This window comes from Petromyzon marinus, unplaced genomic scaffold (genome assembly GCF_048934315.1).
Source record: "Petromyzon marinus isolate PM22_M1 ecotype Great Lakes invasive population unplaced genomic scaffold, UKy_Petmar_22M1.pri1.0 PM_Scaffold_79, whole genome shotgun sequence".
In the NCBI taxonomy this organism is placed as follows: Eukaryota; Metazoa; Chordata; class Hyperoartia; order Petromyzontiformes; family Petromyzontidae; genus Petromyzon; species Petromyzon marinus.
Genome location: NW_027423687.1, coordinates 74,843 through 95,340, shown reverse-complemented (window position 1 = coordinate 95,340; position 20,498 = coordinate 74,843). Strand labels below are relative to the sequence as shown.

General features: G+C 59.8%; 1 pseudogene; it reads right to left on the bottom strand.

Annotated features, from left to right (window-relative positions):
- Positions 1-518: 518 nt before the first annotated feature.
- Positions 519-20,498, bottom strand: part of LOC142923842 (transcription initiation factor TFIID subunit 1-like) — a 91,758-nt pseudogene continuing 71,778 nt past the window's right edge.

Genomic DNA, 20,498 nt, shown 5'->3' with positions numbered 1-20,498 from the left:
TGATGGTGGTAGTGATGGTGGTGGTTGTGATGATGGTGGTGTTTGTGATGGTGATGGTTGTGGTGATGGTGGTGTTTGTGATGATGGTGGTTGTGATGATGGTGGTGGTCGTGGGGGTGGTGATGGTGGTAGTGATGGTTGTGATGATGGTGGTGTTTGTGATGATGGTGGTGGTTGTGATGGTGGTGTTTGTGATGATGGTGATGGTGGTGTTTGTGATGATGGTTGTGGTGATGGTGGTGTTTGTGATGATGGTGGTTGTGGGGGTGGTGATGATGGTGGTGGTTGTGGGGGTGGTGGTTGTGGTGATGGTGGTGTTTGTGATGATGGTGGTGTTTGTGATGATGGTGGTGTTTGTGATGGTGGTGGTGTTTGTGATGATGGTTGTGGTGATGGTGGTGTTTGTGATGATGGTGGTGGTTGTGCGGGTGGTGATGGTGGTCAGATCGCAGCGCGAGCCGCTTTGTGTTGTTGTACCCCTCCACCACTTGGCGGAATGAAGAGAGTCGACCCACGTGGACAAGCCGTAGCTGCCGCCACCGGCGTTTAATGTCACGGCTCGTTTGAGACATCACCACCAACCCCGTGGACGTGACATCACCACCACCACCACGTGGAAGTGACATCACCACCACGTGGAAGTGGCATCACCACCACCATGTGGAAGTGACATCATCACCACCACGTGGAAGTGACATCACCACCATGTGGAAGTGACATCACCACCCTCGTGGACGTGACAACCACCCCGTGGACGTGACATCACCACCAACCTCGTGGACGCGAAATCACCACCACCACCACGTGGAAGTGACATCACCACCACCACGTGGAAGTGACATCACCACCACCACGTGGAAGTGACATCACCACCACCACGTGGAAGTGACATCACCACCATGTGGAAGTGACATCATCACCACCCTCGTGGACGTGACAACCACCCCGTGGACGTGACATCACCACCAACCTCGTGGACGCGACATCACCACCACGCGGAAGTGACATCATCACCACCACCAACACGTGGAAGTGACATCATCACCACCACGTGGAAGTGACATCATCACCACCACCACGTGGAAGTGACATCACCACCACCATGTGGAAGTGACATCACCACCACCACCACGTGGACACGTTGACAAGCGGTGCCCGAACAACAAACTTAAGACGTCTCTCTACCCTGCATGGTGTACTATCCACTGCTGGATGGAGATCAACGTGATGATGATGTTGATGTCTCTACCCTGCATGGTGTACTATCCACTGCTGGATGGAGATCAATGTGATGATGATGGTGTCTCTCTACCCTGCATGGTGTACTATCCACTGCTGGATGGAGATCAACGCGATGATGATGACGATGATAGTGGTGGTGGTGGTCTCTCTAACCTGGGCGTTGACGAGAATGCAATCTCATAACCCACCAGAGTACACAACGGCCTACTAATAATCATACACAAGCCTTACAATATAAGGCGGCTTAATATACACGTAGAAAAACTAAGTAAATATATACACACACGCACACACACACGCTTGACCCACGGAGCGTAACGCTGCTTACACCAAGGGCGGAGAGGGGTGACGTGTGAGCGAGTCGTCAGAATAAAAACGCCACATCACGGGTTGCACCGAGTTCACGCTAGCTAGCTACGTGTCACGTGATGGCGGGCAGTGGGTGTGCACGGGCCGCCACTCGGCTACCGTGCAGCTCAGTTTCAGCGGCGACCCCCCGGGGGGGCGGGGGGCGACGCCGACGACAGCAGCCTCAGCCTCAGCGGAGGCGTCGCACCGCGTGGACGATCATCACGGCGGCCCAAATACTGCCGCTGATGATGACGCTGATGATGATGATGCTGCCGCTGATGATGACGCTGATGATGACGCTGATGATGACGCTGATGATGATGCTGCCGCTGATGATGATGATGCTGCCGCTGATGATGCTGCCGCTGCTGATGATGCCGCCGCTGATGATGCTGCCGCTGCTGCCGCTGCTGATGATGCTGCCGCTGATGATGCCGCCGCTGATGATGCTGCCGCTGCTGCCGCTGCTGATGACGCTGCCGCTGATGATGCTGCCGCTGACGATGCTGCCGCCGCTGCCGCTGACGATGCTGCCGCTGCTGCCGCTGCTGATGATGCTGCTGCTGATGCCACCACCGCCACCGCCGCCGCCGCCGCTGCAGCTGCCAACGTCCACGGGGCTCTGTCGCATCCCGCCCCCACCGCCTCAGTCGCTGTCGCTCGCCCTGCCTAACGACATCACCTCCTCCTCCTCCTCCTCGTCGCTGTCGTCCTCATCGTCGTCGCTCAGCATCACCTGCTCCACCACCACGGGGCCCGCCCGGCCCCCGCCCCTAGCCCCCGCCCCCCCGCCCCCCCCGGGCTCCGCCCCCGCAGGCTCCAGCTCCGCCCCCCGGCTCTCGATCGCTCCCGGAGGCTCCGCCCCCCGGCTGTCAACGGTTTGCCGGTGCTCCGCCCCCTGGCCCCCAGGCCCCGCCTCCTCATCGTCCATGTCTTCGTCGGCCTGTGGTGGTGGGTCGGGGGGGGGGGGTTGAAGGTCAAAAGGTCAAAAGGTCAAGGTGCGTTTCAAGTTTTATTTAGTTTGACCCGGTAAGAACTCTTAGAGACGTCAGGATAGAGTCGATTTTGCAAGGGTGGGCGAGTGGGCGAGTAACTGGGTGAGTAAGGAGGTGAGTGAGCAGGTGAGTGAGTGGTTTGAGTGGGTGAGTGGGTGAGTAGGTGAGTGAGTGGGTGGGTGAGTGATTGGTGTGAGTGGGTGAGTAGGTGAGTGAGTGAGTAGGTGAGTGAGTGGGTGAGTGGGTGAGTGAGTGAGTGGGTGAGTAGGTGAGTGGGAGAGTGAGTGGGTGAGCGAGTGAGTGAGTGAGTGGCTGAGTGAGTGGCTGAGTGAGTGGGTGAGTGAGTGGGTGAGTGAGTGGGTGAGTGAGTGGGTAAGTGAGTGGGTGAGTGGGTGAGTGAGTGGGTGAGTGAACGAGCGGCTGAGCGATTTCAAGTTTTCCTCACTCCAGGAATCCATACTCTTTGGTTCTTTCCGTAAGGTCCACGTAGGCAAAAAAAAACAAAAATTAAAAATCACGACGACTCCATCTCAACACAAGCAGCATCGTCATCGGGCAGGAAGTTAGGTGCCGGAGGGGCGCTCGACGAGAGAAGGGCTGCTTGCAAGGGGACGGAGGGGCGCTCGACAAGCCAAGGGCTGCTTGCAAGGGGCCGGAGGGGCGCTCGACAATTGAAGGGCTGCTTGCAAGGTGCCGGAGGGGCGCTCGACGAGAGAAGGGCTGCTTGCAAGGGGACGGAGGGGCGCTCGACAAGGGCTGCTTGCAAGGGGACGGAGGGGCGCTCGACAATTGAAGGGCTGCTTGCAAGGGGACGGGGGGCCGCTCGACAATTGAAGGGCTGCTTGCAAGGGGACGGAGGGGCGCTCGACAAGCCAAGGGCTGCTTGCAAGGGGACGGAGGGGCGCTCGACAAGCCAAGGGCTGCTTGCAAGGGGACGGAGGGGCGCTCGACAATTGAAGGGCTGCTTGCAAGGGGACGGAGGGGCGCTCGACAAGCCAAGGGCTGCTTGCAAGGGGACGGGGGGCCGCTCGACAATTGAAGGGCTGCTTGCAAGGGGACGGGGGGCCGCTCGACAATTGAAGGGCTGCTTGCAAGGGGCCGGAGGGGCGCTCGACAATTGAAGGGCTGCTTGCAAGGGGCCGGAGGGGCGCTCGACAATTGAAGGGCTGCTTGCAAGGGGACGGAGGGGCGCTCGACAATTGAAGGGCTGCTTGCAAGGGGACGGAGGGGTGCTCGACAATTGAAGGGCTGCTTGCAAGGGGCCGGAGGGGCGCTCGACAATTGAAGGGCTGCTTGCAAGGGGACGGAGGGGCGCTCGACAATTGAAGGGCTGCTTGCAAGGGGCCGGAGGGGCGCTCGACAATTGAAGGGCTGCTTGCAAGGGGACGGAGGGGTGCTCGACAATTGAAGGGCTGCTTGCAAGGGGACGGAGGGGCGCTCGACAAGCCAAGGGCTGCTTGCAAGGGGACGGAGGGGCGCTCGACAATTGAAGGGCTGCTTGCAAGGGGACGGGGGGCCGCTCGACAATTGAAGGGCTGCTTGCAAGGGGACGGAGGGGCGCTCGACAATTGAAGGGCTGCTTGCAAGGGGCCGGAGGGGTGCTCGACAATTGAAGGGCTGCTTGCAAGGGGACGGAGGGGTGCTCGACAATTGAAGGGCTGCTTGCAAGGGGACGGAGGGGCGCTCGACAATTGAAGGGCTGCTTGCAAGGGGACGGGGGGCCGCTCGACAAGCCAAGGGCTGCTTGCAAGGGGACGTTGCACGCGCGGAGGGTTTCAGCTTGGCGTCACCCAGGGCTGAGTGGGCGGGGTTCAGATGTGCCAACGAGCCACGTCGCCCTGCGGGCAGGCGCCGCGGCAGCGTGATTGGGCGAGAGGCAGGGCCTCGTGAGCGGCGCCAGCGGCGGCGTTGTCAGGGGCGACGGCTCTCACCACCACCACCTCGTCGTCGTCGTCGTTGTCGGCGTGGCGACGGCGACGACGTGTCCGGGGGCGGCCCCCCGCCGCGCCCCCCCCCCTCCGCCGCCGCCCCCTCGCGAGGCCCGGGCCGAACTTGGCGTCCACCACCTCCACCTCCACCTCGTCGTCCTCCACCTCCTCGTCCTCGTCGTCCTCGTCCTCCTCCTCCTCCTCCTCGTCGTCGTCGTCGTGACGCCGCTTGTGGGCGAGGTGACCCTCGAAGTTGCCGAAGCTGACGGGGTGGGAGGGGGGAGGGGGTGGGGGAGAAAGGGGAGGAGCAAGGTGGGGGGAGGGGGGAGAGGGGGTGGGGGAGGGAGGGAGGGGGAGAGAGGGTGGGGGAGGGGGTGGGGGGGAGAGGGGGGAGAGGGGGTGGGGGAGGGAGGGGGGTGGGGGTGGGGTTATTTTACAAGAACCAATGATGGCGATGGATGGACAAAGTAACTCAACCTCCAACACCAAAGACTGTAGTTGGGGCAAGCGCTGTCAGCGAGTAGCAGCACCTACGAAGGCCGGCACGGCACACGAGGGGGGTGGGTGGTCAGCACCACGCCCGGCCGCCTTTGTCTCCCCTGCGGTGATGATTTACACACCGCACCAGGTACTCATTTGAGGCTGAGTCGACCCAGGGGAGGCCCGGGACCGGTTCAGATAATCGCCACTGGGTGTTGGCCGTGAGCGGGAATCGAACCCGGGTCGCCGGGTTCGTAGCGCTGACAGCTACACCACCGCACCCCACCACCGCCAACAACAACAACCGCCATTCGCCACTAAGTGGCGGTGACGTCACCACGACGCTTGTGCCAGGCTATGTGCACCCTGAGGCCACGTGAAGTGTCGAACGCCCGCTGGCAGGAGGTCACGGGGCAGACCCAGCAGGTGCCACGGATCGACTGACTGAGATGACTGGCTGATGCACCACCTGTGCCCCCTACTGTGCCAACCTGCTGTGCTTTAGCCACCCGGCGCTCCGCTCGTTGTTGTGAGCGTCGCTCCTCCGCCCTCCGTTGTTGTCGGAGGGCGACTGCCTCCAACTGCCCAGCAGCGTCCTTCACGAGCCTCCTCCACAGAGGCCGATCTTGACACCGCTGGTACCGGTCATCGGCAAGTCCACTCAGCTCCACGTCCTCCTGTACCACGTCACTCCATCCCTTCTCTAGCCCGTGCGCCCGTTTAGCCCCCTCGATCCGCCTGAACAAAAGCTGTTTAGGCATGCGGTGGCTGGGCATGCGGGCTACATGACCCAGCCAATGCAGCCTTGCCTGCCGGAGGAGTTCACTGAGGGGAATGTGTCCAGATCTTTCAGGTATTTGTGAGCTCCTCACCCAAAATAGATGTTAAATAATGTGGGAGCCAGAGGACATCCCTGTCGCACCCCAAGGTGTACCGGGAATGGCTCTGACTCCCGGCCACGTAGTTTTACCCGGGCCCGCTCACCATCATGAAGGTCCTTAATGATCGTGAGCAGAGGGTCAGGGACTCCGAAAGCACGAAGAACAACCCAGAGTCCAGGCCTACTGATGGTATCATAGACCTTGACCAGGTCAATAAAGCAGTGATGTAGGTCTTGCTGGAATTCCCTACACCTCTGCTGTAGCAGACGGACAGAAAATATGGCATCTGTGCAGGACCGCCCTTTCCTGAAACCGCATTGGGGCTCCGCAAGCCTCTCCTCAGCATGCCTGGCAAGGCGTTGTTGAATCATCCTTGCCAGGATCTTTTCCGGCACACTGAGTGAGATGCCCCTGTAGTTGTTACAGTCTGTGCGGTCCCCCTTCTTAAAGAGGGGGACCACCAGGGCATCCTTCCAATCCTGCAGAACCCGTCCAGTGGTCCAGACTGTTGTTATGATATCATGTAGGGCAGTCTGTGCACAAACCCCACCCTCCCTCAGCATTTCGCTTGGGAGATCATCTCTGCCCTGTGCCTTTCCTGGTCTCAGACTCTGGATCGCCTTCAGTACTTCCTCAACAGATGGCACTTCAGCCAGCCACTCACACGGGGTGACTTCTTCTTATAATATTTAAGGCACCGCAGCCTCAGCAGGATGGAGATGCCACTTTACCTCATGATATTTTCCAGGCTGAGAGAATTTCCCTCCCCCAAGACCTTAAAAAAATGTCCGCAAACCTGCAAACTTGTTCCTGGGGGTCGGAGATTGGATCACCGTTTTTTCCCCTAATGATGGTAATAGGTGTGGCGCTGCAGGTTACTTTTTTGATGGAGTTAAATAGAGATTTGTGATCATGGGCTACTGAGACAGACTCCATCTCCTCAGCAACCCGCGACCACCACCCATCCTTGCAGCGGCTCACGGCTCTCCGAACCTCCGAGCGAAGTTTGCGGTAAGCCTCCTCATTCTCTGACGTGGGATGCTGTAGCCGATGAGAGTGGGCCTGTCGCTTTTTCTCAGCCAGCCGGAACACCTCCTCTGTCTGCTAGGGTCTCTGGGAATGTTTGGACCGTGTACCCAAAGCAGCCATTGCAGCTATATGAGCCACAGTCCTAAACCCCAGCCGCAAGCGATGATGAAATTCTCGCAACTTTCATCAGCTAGCTCAGACCATGCCACTTTAGGTTGGAATGGGGTCCTCGGTGTACACCCACCACCGGAGTGGAAGAATGGCAGGCGCATCTTACAGATGTAAAGCCGATGGTCAGTGGGCAGATCAGCTCCACGGTAGGGGTAGGTCCTGGTGTCAAGGACTTGTACCTGTATCCGCTGTTCTGTCACTATGTAGTCCAGCAGATGTTGGACTCGGCATCTGGCCCATGCCTTCCAATCACTCCAGACCAGGTGGCACCATCATGACCAACTCTGGCATTGAAATCATGAAACATGAAGACTCTATCCCGAGGGGCCACTTTAGCCAGCACCTGTGACAGGAGGTCATAGAAGGCATCTGACTCATCGGCCTTGCCTGCATCCCTCCACTGATATTCATCTTATATGGGTGCATAAGCAACCACCACCATTCCTCGCTTCTGGTTGATCAGGAGGCGAGCCCACAGTAGCCTGGGGCTTACAGCTTCCCACACCTCACCACCACGCTCCCATACCCCCTTCATTCTTTTGTTCAGAAGAAGAGCCACACCCTGTTGTTTAGCAGTCTCCTGCCCCGAGTAGAGGACTGTCCACCCCTCATGATGACAGGAGCCAGAGCCGGTCCACTGGACCTCCTGAATACAGCATAGACCCAGGCGGTACCAGTCCAGCTCCCGACAGAGGAGTGGCAACCTCTCCTCCGCAGTGAGCGTTCGAACATTCCACGTGGCCACTCGTAGTGGCTTTTTGCCGTTTCTGGAGGAACCCCGAGGGTAGAGATTCAGTCTCCTGGCTCTGCCAAATGGGGTTTGGCCAGGAGACGTCATGGACGCCGGTCCCCCCGGGGCCTCCGGCACAAGCTTAGTTGGATATTTTTTTCACACGTAGTTGAGTGGTAATTAGGTTGGAGGTGGAGGGGTTACCAGCCCCCCGCACCCATCCAGAGCCCCCTTCGGCCGTTGTGGTGGCTACAAACGCCATGAAGGGGAATGGCCAATCTCAATTGGCCCTCCCCCAGTGGCACCGCTCACCACAGTGTTACCATCTGGCACCAGCGAGGAGGTAGGGGGTTGTTTTGCCATCACCACCACCTCCATGATCATCAGAACCATCACCATCACGACCACCACCACCAAAGACAAAGATCCCCCATATAGCCTGAGCAGACTGTAGGGGCAAGTGCTGTTAGAGAGCACCTATGAAGGCCAGAACGGTACACGAGGGGGTGGTTGGCCAGCACCACGCCCGACCGTCTTTGTCTCCCCAGTGGCGATGTTTACACACCGCACCAGGTACTTATTTGAGGCTGAGTTGACCTAGGGGAGGCCCAGGACCGGTACAAATAATCGTTATTGGTGTTGGCCGTGAGCGGGAATCGAACTCGGGTCACCGGGTTCGTAGCGCAGCGTAGCGCTAACCGCTACACTACCGCACCCCACCATCACAACCGCCACCACCACCATCAGTACAACCACCACCGCCACCACCACCACCTCCACCACTATCACCATCTCCACCTCCACCACCATCAACACCTCCACTTTCTCCACCACCTCCACTACCACCACCATCACCACCACCTCCACCACTACTTCCATCACCACGTCCACCATCACCACCACCACCACCACCTCCACCAATACTTCCACCACCACCACCTCCACCACCACCTCCCCCACCACCTCCATCACCACCACCACCTCCATCACCACCACCACATCCACCACCACCACCACCTCCACCACCACCACCACCACCACCTCCACCACCAGCACCACCTCCACCACCAGTACCACCACCTCCACCACCACCACCACCATCACCACCACCATCACCTCCACCACCACCACCACCTCCATCACCACCACCACCAGCACCACCTCCATCACCACCACCACCAGCACCACCACCACCACCACCACCTCCACCACCACCACCACCACCACCTCCCCCACCTCTGGTTGGCATCTCCGTACGACAGGCAGCTGCTATCTTCGTTGTCGCTAGCGAGGCGCTGCATCCCACCCCGCCGCCCCTCCTCCTCGTCGTCCTCCACCTCCTCCTCGTCCTCCTCCTCGTCGTCCTCCTCGTCCCCCCTCCTCCCGTGTGCCGCTGCCCCCACTCCCCACGCGGTGCTGGGGGCCGGGGCCGGGGGGAGCGGCTGTGGCGTGGACTCCACGTCCGAGTCGGTGCCGCTCTCGCTCAGGGGCACGCCTGTCGCACGCAACAACGCACAAAGGTCCCAACGTGGTGTCGCCTTGGCCGACTGTTGGGGGCAAGCTCTGTTAGCGAGCGCCTGCCAAGGCCGGAGCGGCGCGCGAGGGGGTGGGTGGCCAGCACCATGCCCGGGTGAGTGGGCGAGCGGGCGATAGGGTGAGTGGGCTAGTGAGAGACTGGGTGAGTGGGTGAGTGGGCTAGTGGGCGACTGGGTGAGTGGGCTAGCGGGAGACTGGGTGAGTGGGCGAGCGGGCGATAGGGTGAGTGGGCTAGTGGGTTAGTGGGTGAGTGGGCGAGCGGGCGAGCGGATGAGTGGGCTAGTGGGAGACTGGGTGAGTGGGCTAGTGAGAGACTGGGTGAGTGGGCTAGTGAGAGACTGGGTGAGTGGGCTAGTGGGAGACTGGGTGAGTGGGCTAGTGGGCGAGCGGATGAGTGGGCTAGTGGGAGACTGGGTGAGTGCGCGAGCGGGCGATAGGGTGAGTGGGCTAGTGGGTTAGTGGGTGAGTGGGCTAGTGAGAGACTGGGTGAGTGGGCTAGTGAGAGACTGGGTGAGTGGGCTAGCGGGAGACTGGGTGAGTGAGCTAATGAGAGACTGGGTGAGTGGGCTAGTGAGAGACTGGGTGAGTGAGCTAATGAGAGACTGGGTGAGTGGGCTAGTGAGAGACTGGGTGAGTGGGCTAATGAGAGACTGGGTGAGTGAGCTAGTGAGAGACTGGGTGAGTGGGCTAGTGAGAGACTGGGTGAGTGGGCTAGTGGGAGACTGGGTGAGTGGGCTAGTGGGAGACTGGGTGAGTGGGCTAGTGAGAGACTGGGTGAGTGGGCTAGTGGGAGACTGGGTGAGTGGGCTAGCGGGAGACTGGGTGAGTGAGCTAGTGAGAGACTGGGTGAGTGGGCTAGTGGGAGACTGGGTGAGTGGGCTAGTGGGAGACTGGGTGAGTGGGCTAGTGAGAGACTGGGTGAGTGGGCTAGCGGGAGACTGGGTGAGTGGGCTAGTGGGCGACTGGGTGAGTGGGCTAGTGGGAGACTGGGTGAGTGGGCTAGTGTGTGACTGGGTGAGTGGGCTAGTGGGCGACTGGGTGAGTGGGCTAGTGGGAGACTGGGTGAGTGGACTAGTGGACGACTGGGTGAGTGGGCTAGTGAGAGACTGGGTGAGTGGGCTAGTGGGCGACGGGGTGAGTGGGCTAGTGGGAGACTGGGTCAGTGGGCTAGTGGGAGACTGGGTGAGTGGGCTAGTGGGAGACTGGGTGAGTGGGCTAGTGGGCGACTGGGTGAGTGGGCTAGCGGGCGACTGGGTGAGTGGGCGAGCGGGCGATAGGGTGAGTGGGCTAGTGGGAGACTGGGTGAGTGGGCTAGTGGAAGACTGGGTGAGTGGGCTAGTGAGAGACTGGGTGAGTGGGCTAGTGGGAGACTGGGTGAGTGAGCTAGTGTGTGACTGGGTGAGTGGGCTAGTGGGAGACTGGGTGAGTGGGCGAGCGGGCGATAGGGTGAGTGAGCTAGTGGAAGACTGGGTGAGTGGGCTAGTGGGAGACTGGGTGAGTGGGCTAGTGAGAGACTGGGTGAGTGGGCTAGTGGGAGACTGGGTGAGTGGGCTAGTGGGCGACTGGGTGAGTGAGCTAGTGGGAGACTGGGTGAGTGGGCGAGCGGGCGATAGGGTGAGTGAGCTAGTGTGTGACTGGGTGAGTGGGCTAGTGGGAGACTGGGTGAGTGGGCTAGTGGGAGACTGGGTGAGTGGGCGAGCGGGCGATAGGGTGAGTGGGCTAGTGTGTGACTGGGTGAGTGGGCTAGTGGGCGACTGGGTGAGTGGGCTAGTGGGAGACTGGGTGAGTGGGCTAGTGGGAGACTGGGTGAGTGGGCTAGTGGGAGACTGGGTGAGTGGGCTAGTGGGAGACTGGGTGAGTGGGCTAGTGGGAGACTGGGTGAGTGGGCTAGCGGGAGACTGGGTGAGTGGGCTAGCGGGAGACTGGGTGAGTGGGCGAGCAGGCGATAGGGTGAGTGGGCTAGTGGGCGACTGGGTGAGTGGGCTAGTGGGCGACTGGGTGAGTGGGCTAGTGGGCGACTGGGTGAGTGGGCTAGTGGGAGACTGGGTGAGTGGGCTAGTGGGAGACTGGGTGAGTGGGCTAGTGGGCGACTGGGTGAGTGGGCTAGTGGGAGACTGGGTGAGTGGGCTAGTGGGAGACTGGGTGAGTGGGCTAGCGGGAGACTGGGTGAGTGGGCTAGTGGGCGACTGGGTGAGTGGGCTAGTGGGCGACTGGGTGAGTGGGCTAGTGGGAGACTGGGTGAGTGGGCTAGTGGGCGACGGGGTGAGTGGGCTAGTGGGCGACTGGGTGAGTGGGCTAGTGGGAGACTGGGTGAGTGGGCTAGTGGGCGACTGGGTGAGTGGGCTAGTGGGAGACTGGGTGAGTGGGCTAGCGGGAGACTGGGTGAGTGGGCTAGTGGGAGACTGGGTGAGTGGGCTAGTGGGAGACTGGGTGAGTGGGCTAGTGAGAGACTGGGTGAGTGGGCTAGTGGAAGACTGGGTGAGTGGGCTAGTGGGAGACTGGGTGAGTGGGCTAGTGGGAGACTGGGTGAGTGGGCTAGTGGGAGACTGGGTGAGTGGGCTAGCGGGAGACTGGGTGAGTGGGCTAGTGGGAGACTGGGTGAGTGGGCTAGTGGGCGACTGGGTGAGTGGGCTAGTGGGAGACTGGGTGAGTGGGCTAGTGGGAGACTGGGTGAGTGGGCTAGTGGGAGACTGGGTGAGTGGGCTAGTGGGAGACTGGGTGAGTGGGCTAGTGAGAGACTGGGTGAGTGGGCTAGCGGGCGACTGGGTGAGTGGGCTAGTGGACGATGGGGTGAGTGGGCTAGTGGGAGACTGGGTCAGTGGGCTAGTGTGTGACTGGGTGAGTGGGCTAGTGGGCGACTGGGTGAGTGGGCTAGTGGGAGACTGGGTGAGTGGACTAGTGGACGACTGGGTGAGTGGGCTAGTGAGAGACTGGGTGAGTGGGCTAGTGGGCGACGGGGTGAGTGGGCTAGTGGGAGACTGGGTCAGTGGGCTAGTGGGAGACTGGGTGAGTGGGCTAGTGGGAGACTGGGTGAGTGGGCTAGTGGGCGACTGGGTGGGTGGGCGAGCGGGCGATAGGGTGAGTGGGCTAGTGGAAGACTGGGTGAGTGGGCTAGTGAGAGACTGGGTGAGTGGGCTAGTGAGAGACTGGGTGAGTGAGCTAGTGTGTGACTGGGTGAGTGGGCTAGTGGGAGACTGGGTGAGTGGGCTAGTGGGAGACTGGGTGAGTGGGCGAGCGGGCGATAGGGTGAGTGGGCTAGTGGAAGACTGGGTGAGTGGGCTAGTGGGAGACTGGGTGAGTGGGCTAGTGAGAGACTGGGTGAGTGGGCTAGTGGGAGACTGGGTGAGTGGGCTAGTGGGCGACTGGGTGAGTGAGCTAGTGAGAGACTGGGTGAGTGGGCTAGTGTGTGACTGGGTGAGTGAGCTAGTGTGTGACTGGGTGAGTGGGCTAGTGGGAGACTGGGTGAGTGGGCTAGTGGGAGACTGGGTGAGTGGGCGAGCGGGCGATAGGGTGAGTGGGCTAGTGTGTGACTGGGTGAGTGGGCTAGTGGGTGACTGGGTGAGTGGGCTAGTGGGAGACTGGGTGAGTGGGCTAGTGGGAGACTGGGTGAGTGGGCTAGTGGGCGACGGGGTGAGTGGGCTAGTGGGAGACTGGGTCAGTGGGCTAGTGGGAGACTGGGTGAGTGGGCTAGTGGGAGACTGGGTGAGTGGGCGAGCGGGCGATAGGGTGAGTGGGCTAGTGGGCGACGGGGTGAGTGGGCTAGTGGGAGACTGGGTCAGTGGGCTAGTGGGAGACTGGGTGAGTGGGCTAGTGGGAGACTGGGTGAGTGGGCTAGTGGGAGACTGGGTGAGTGGGCGAGCGGGCGATAGGGTGAGTGGGCTAGTGGAAGACTGGGTGAGTGGGCTAGTGGGAGACTGGGTGAGTGGGCTAGTGAGAGACTGGGTGAGTGGGCTAGTGGGAGACTGGGTGAGTGGGCTAGTGTGAGACTGGGTGAGTGGGCTAGTGGGCGACTGGGTGAGTGAGCTAGTGAGAGACTGGGTGAGTGGGCTAGTGTGTGACTGGGTGAGTGGGCTAGTGGGAGACTGGGTGAGTGGGCTAGTGGGAGACTGGGTGAGTGGGCTAGCGGGAGACTGGGTGAGTGGGCTAGTGAGAGACTGGGTGAGTGGGCTAGTGGGAGACTGGGTGAGTGGGCTAGCGGGAGACTGGGTGAGTGGGCTAGTGGGAGACTGGGTGAGTGGGTGAGTGGGCTAGCGGGCTACTGGGTGAGTGAGCTGGTGGGCGAGCGGGTGATCGGGTGGGCGAGTGAGTGGGCGACTGGGTGAGTGGGTTAGGGGGTGAGTGGGTTAGTGGGTGAGCAGGCGAGTGAGTGGGCGACTGGGTGACTGGGCTAGTGGGTGAGCGGGTGAGTGGGCGAGCGGGCGAGTGAGTGGGCGACTGGGTGACTGGGCTAGTGGGTGAGCGGGTGAGTGGGCTAGTGGGTGACTGGGTGAGTGGGCTAGTGGGAGACTGGGTGAGTGGGCTAGTGGGCGACGGGGTGAGTGGGCTAGTGGGAGACTGGGTCAGTGGGCTAGTGGGAGACTGGGTGAGTGGGCTAGTGGGAGACTGGGTGAGTGGGCTAGTGGGAGACTGGGTGAGTGGGCGAGCGGGCGATAGGGTGAGTGGGCTAGTGGGCGACGGGGTGAGTGGGCTAGTGGGAGACTGGGTCAGTGGGCTAGTGGGAGACTGGGTGAGTGGGCTAGTGGGAGACTGGGTGAGTGGGCTAGTGGGAGACTGGGTGAGTGGGCGAGCGGGCGATAGGGTGAGTGGGCTAGTGGAAGACTGGGTGAGTGGGCTAGTGGGAGACTGGGTGAGTGGGCTAGTGAGAGACTGGGTGAGTGGGCTAGTGGGAGACTGGGTGAGTGGGCTAGTGGGCGACTGGGTGAGTGAGCTAGTGAGAGACTGGGTGAGTGGGCTAGTGTGTGACTGGGTGAGTGGGCTAGTGGGAGACTGGGTGAGTGGGCTAGTGGGAGACTGGGTGAGTGGGCTAGTGGGAGACTGGGTGAGTGGGCTAGTGGGAGACTGGGTGAGTGGGCTAGTGAGAGACTGGGTGAGTGGGCTAGTGGGAGACTGGGTGAGTGGGCTAGTGGGCGACTGGGTGAGTGGGCTAGCGGGAGACTGGGTGAGTGGGCTAGTGAGAGACTGGGTGAGTGGGCTAGTGGGAGACTGGGTGAGTGGGCTAGCGGGAGACTGGGTGAGTGGGCTAGTGGGAGACTGGGTGAGTGGGTGAGTGGGCTAGCGGGCTACTGGGTGAGTGAGCTGGTGGGCGAGCGGGTGATCGGGTGGGCGAGTGAGTGGGCGACTGGGTGAGTGGGTTAGGGGGTGAGTGGGTTAGTGGGTGAGCAGGCGAGTGAGTGGGCGACTGGGTGACTGGGCTAGTGGGTGAGCGGGTGAGTGGGCGAGCGGGCGAGTGAGTGGGCGACTGGGTGACTGGGCTAGTGGGTGAGCGGGTGAGTGGGCGAGCGGGCGAGTGAGTGGGTTAGTGGGTGAGTGGGTGAGCGGGCAATTGGGTGAGTGAGTGGATGACAGGGTGAGTTGGGCTAGTGGGCGAGCGGGTGAGTGGGCAAGTGAGTGGGCGACAATGTACGTGGGCTAGTGGGTGAGCGGGTGAGTAAATGGGCGACTGGGTGAGTGGGCTAGTGGGTGAGCGGTTGAGTGAGCTAATGGGCGAGCAGGCAAGCGACTGGGTGAGTGGGCGAGCGACTGGGTGAGTGGGCGAATGAGTGGGCGACTGGGTGAGAGAGTGGGCAATTGGGAGAGTGAGTGGGCGAGCGGGCGAGTGAGTGGGTGACTGGGTGACTGGGCTAGTGGGTGAGCGGGTGAGTGGGTGAGCGGCGAGTGAGTGGGCGACGGGGTGAGCGCGCTAGTGGGTGAGCAGGTGAGCAGGCGAGCGGGTGAGTGGGCGAGCGGGTGAGTGAGCGGGCTAGTGGGTGAGCGGGTGAGTGGGCGAGCGGGTGAGTGAGCGGGCTAGTGGGTGAGCGGGTGAGTGGGCGAGCGGGTGAGTGAGCGGGCTAGTGGGTGAGCGGGTGAGTGGGCGAGCGGGTGAGTGAGCGGGCTAGTGGGTGAGCGGGCGAGCGGGTGAGTGAGCGGGCTAGTGGGTGAGCGGGCGAGCAGGTGAGTGAGCGGGCTAGTGGGCGAGCGGGTGAGTGAGCGGGCTAGTGGGTGAGCGGGTGAGTGGGCGAGCGGGTGAGTGAGCGGGCTAGTGGGTGAGTGGGCGAGCGGGTGAGTGAGCGGGCTAGTGGGCGAGCGAGCGGACGAGCCTACGAGCAAAGGGGTTGTCTCCCTCCTCGTCGCTCTGCTCATCCTCCCCGTCGGACATCAGCAGGTCCTGGTAGAGGACGCTGGCCAGTCGCCCCCTGTCCACCTCCCCTCCTCCACCTCCACCTTCACCTCCTCGCTCCTCATCCTCCTCCTCCACCTAGACAACAAACACACACACACATCGTACACACACACAACATACACACACACACCGTACACACACACACACACACCGTACACACACACACACACACTGTACACACACATCGCACACACAAACACTGTACACACACACACACACACTGTAAACACACACACACCGTACACACACACACACCATACACACACACACACCATACACACACACATACCGTACACACACACACACCGTACACACACACCGTACACACACACACTGTACACACACACATCGCACACACACACACTGTACACACACACACACTGTAAACACACACACACACCGTACACACACACACACCGTACACACACACACACCATACACACACACACATACTGTACACACACACACCGTACACACACACACACCGTACACACACACACACCGTACACACACACACAGACACACACACACTGTACACACACACTGTAAACACACACACACCGTACACACACACACACCGTACACACACACACACACCGTACACACACACACACACACTGTACACACACACACACACTGTAAACACACACACACCGTACACACACACACACACCGTACACACACACACACACAGTACACAGACACCGTACACACACACACCGTACACACACACACACCGTACACACACACACACTGTACACACACACACACACCGTACACACACACCGTACACACACACACACCGTACACACACACACCGTACAGACACACACTGTACACACACACACCGTACACACACACACACACCGTACACACACACACCGTACACACACACACACCGTACAGACACACACACACCGTACACACACACACTGTACACACACACACTGTACACACACACCGTACACACACACACACTGTACACACACACACACACCATACACACACACACACCGTACACACACACACACACTGTACACACACACCGTACACACACAGTACACACACACACACATCGTACACACACACACACACTGTACACACACACACCATACACACACACCGTACACACACCGTACACACACCGTACACACACCGTACACACACACACACCGTACACACACACCGTACACACACCGTACACACACACACCGTACACACACACACCGTACACACACACACCGTACACACACACACACACACCGTACACACACACACACACCGTACACACACACACACTGTAAACACACACACACCGTACACACACACACACCGTACACACACACACACACCGTACACACACACACCATACACACACACCGTACACACACCGTACACACACACACACACCGTACACACACACACACACCGTACACACACACACCGTACACACACACACCGTACACACACACCGTACACACACACACACACCGTACAGACACACACACACACCGTACACACACACACACCGTTCACACACACATACACACCGTACAAACACACACACCGTACACACACACACATCGTACACACACACACACCGTACACACACACCGTACACACACACACTGTACACACACACTGTACACACACACACCGTGGGGGTGAGGAGCGAGTGTGTTGGGGGTGAGGAGTGTGATGGGGGTGAGGAGTGAGTGTGTTGGGGGTGAGGAGTGAGTGTGGGTGGTGGGTGAGGAGTGAGTGTGTTGGGGGTGAGGAGTGTGATGGGGGTGAGGAGTGAGTGTGTTGGGGGTGAGGAGTGAGTGTGATGGTGGTGAGGAGTGAGTGTGATGGTGGTGAGGAGTGAGTGTGTTGGTGGTGAGGAGTGAGTGTGTTGGGGGTGAGGAGTGAGTGTGATGGTGGTGAGGAGTGAGTGTGTTGTGATGGGGGTGAGGAGTGAGTGTGTTGGGGGTGAGGAGTGAGTGTGGGGGTGGGTGAGGAGTGAGTGTGATGGGGGTGAGGAGTGTGATGGGGGTGAGGAGCGAGTGTGTTGGGGGTGAGGAGTGAGTGTGATGGGGGTGAGGAGTGAGTGTGTTGGGGGTGAGGAGTGAGTGTGTTGGGGTGAGGAGTGTGTTGGTGGTGAGGAGTGAGTGTGATGGTGGGTGAGGAGTGAGTGTGTTGGTGGTGAGGAGTGAGTGTGTTGGTGGTGAGGAGTGAGTGTGTTGGGGGTGAGGAGTGAGTGTGTTGGGGGTGAGGAGTGAGTGTGTTGGTGGTGAGGAGTGAGTGTGATGTGATGGGGGTGAGGAGTGAGTGTGTTGGGGGTGAGGAGTGAGTGTGGGGGTGGGTGAGGAGTGAGTGTGATGGGGGTGAGGAGTGTGATGGGGGTGAGGAGCGAGTGTGTTGGGGGTGAGGAGTGAGTGTGATGGGGGTGAGGAGTGAGTGTGTTGGTGGTGAGGAGTGAGTGTGTTGGTGGTGAGGAGTGAGTGTGTTGGGGGTGAGGAGTGAGTGTGTTGGGGGTGAGGAGTGAGTGTGATGGTGGTGAGGAGTGAGTGTGTTGGTGGTGAGGAGTGAGTGTGTTGGTGGTGAAGAGTGAGTGAGTGAGTGTGTTGGTGGTGAGGAGTGAGTGTGTTGTGATGGTGGTGAGGAGTGAGTGTGTTGGTGGTGAGGAGTGAGTGAGTGAGTGTGTTGGTGGTGAGGAGTGTGGTGGTGGTGGTGAGGAGTGAGTGTGTTGTGATGGTGGTGAGGAGTGAGTGTGTTGGTGGTGAGGAGTGAGTGAGTGAGTGTGTTGGTGGTGAGGAGTGAGTGTGTTGTGGTGGTGGTGGTGAGGAGTGAGTGAGTGTGTTGGTGGTGAGGAGTGAGTGTGTTGGTGGTGAGGAGTGAGTGAGTGTGTTGGTGGTGAGGAGCGAGTGTGTTGGTGGTGAGGAGTGAGTGTGTTGGTGGTGAGGAGTGAGTGTGTTGGTGGTGAGGAGTGAGTGTGATGTGATGGTGGTGAGGAGTGTGTTGGTGGTGAGGAGTGTGATGTGATGGGGGTGAGGAGTGAGTGAGTGAGTGTGATGGTGGTGAGGAGTGAGTGTGTTGTGATGGTGGTGAGGAGTGAGTGAGTGAGTGTGATGGTGGTGAGGAGTGAGTGAGGAGTGTGATGGTGGTGAGGAGTGTGTTGTGATGGTGGTGAGGAGTGAGTATGATGGTGGTGAGGAGTGTGTTGGTGGTGAGGAGTGAGTGTGTTGGTGGTGAGGAGTGAGTGTGTTGGTGGTGAGGAGTGAGTGTGTTGGTGGTGAGGAGTGAGTGTGTTGGTGGTGAGGAGTGAGTGTGATGGTGGTGAGGAGTGAGTGTGTTGGTGGTGAGGAGTGAGTGTGTTGGTGGTGAGGAGTGTGTTGGTGGTGAGGAGTGAGTGTGTTGGTGGTGAGGAGTGAGTGTGTTGGTGGTGAGGAGTGAGTGTGTTGGTGGTGAGGAGTGAGTGTGTTGTGATGGGGGTGAGGAGTGAGTGAGTGAGTATGATGGTGGTGAGGAGTGAGTGTGTTGTGATGGTGGTGAGTGAGTGTGTTGTGATGGTGGTGAGGAGTGAGTGTGATGGTGGTGAGGAGTGAGTGTGTTGTGATGGTGGTGAGGAGTGAGTGTGATGGTGGTGAGGAGTGAGTGAGTGAGTGTGTTGTGATGGTGGTGAGTGAGTGTGATGTGTTGTGATGTGATGGGGGGCTAACCGGGCCTGGTGTTTTGGGTTTTCCAGCCCCCCTGGCGTCCTCCTCCAGGCCCTCGATGTCGATGTCGGAGTCGTCGCCTCGGGGGAACGCACCGAGCAGGTCACCCACTCCAGCCTGGCACACACACAGTGGGCGGGTGGTGGGTGGGTGGGTGAGTTAGTGGGTGAGTGGACGGGTGGGTGGGTGGGTGGGCGAGTGGGTGAGTTAGTGGGTGGGTGGGTGTACGGGTGAGTGGGCGGGTGGGTGAGTGGGCGGGTGAGTGAGTGGGTGAGTTAGTGGGTGAGTTAGTGGGTGAGTGTGCGGGTGAGTTAGTGGGTGAGTTAGTGGGCGAGTTAGTGGGTGAGTGTGCGGGTGAGTTAGTGGGTGAGTTAGTGGGTGAGTGCGGGTGAGTGTGCGGGTGAGTTAGTGGGTGAGTTAGTGGGTGAGTGTGCGGGTGAGTTAGTGGGTGAGTGTGCGGGTGAGTTAGTGGGTGAGTGTGCGGGTGAGTTAGTGGGTGAGTTAGTGGGTGAGTGTGTGAGTGTGCGGGTGAGTTAGTGGGTGAGTGTGCGGGTGAGTGCGTGAGTTAGTGGGTGAGTGTGCGGGTGAGTTAGTGGGTGAGTTAGTGGGTGAGTTAGTGGGTGAGTGCGTGAGTTAGTGGGTGAGTGTGCGGGTGAGTGTGCGGGTGAGTTAGTGGGTGAGTGCGTGAGTTAGTGGGTGAGTGTGCGGGTGTGTTAGTGGGTGTGTTAGTGGGTGAGTGTGCGGGTGAGTTAGTGGGTGAGTTAGTGCGTGAGTTAGTGGGTGAGTTAGTGGGTGAGTGCGTGAGTTAGTGGGTGAGTTAGTGGGTGAGTGTGCGGGTGAGTTAGTGGGTGAGTTAGTGCGTGAGTTAGTGGGTGAGTTAGTGGGTGAGTGCGTGAGTTAGTGGGTGAGTTAGTGGGTGAGTGTGCGGGTGAGTTAGTGGGTGAGTTAGTGGGTGAGTTAGTGGGTGAGTGTGCGGGTGAGTTAGTGGGTGAGTTAGTGGGTGAGTGTGCGGGTGAGTTAGTGGGTGAGTGCGTGAGTTAGTGGGTGAGTGTGCGGGTGAGTTAGTGGGTGAGTGTGC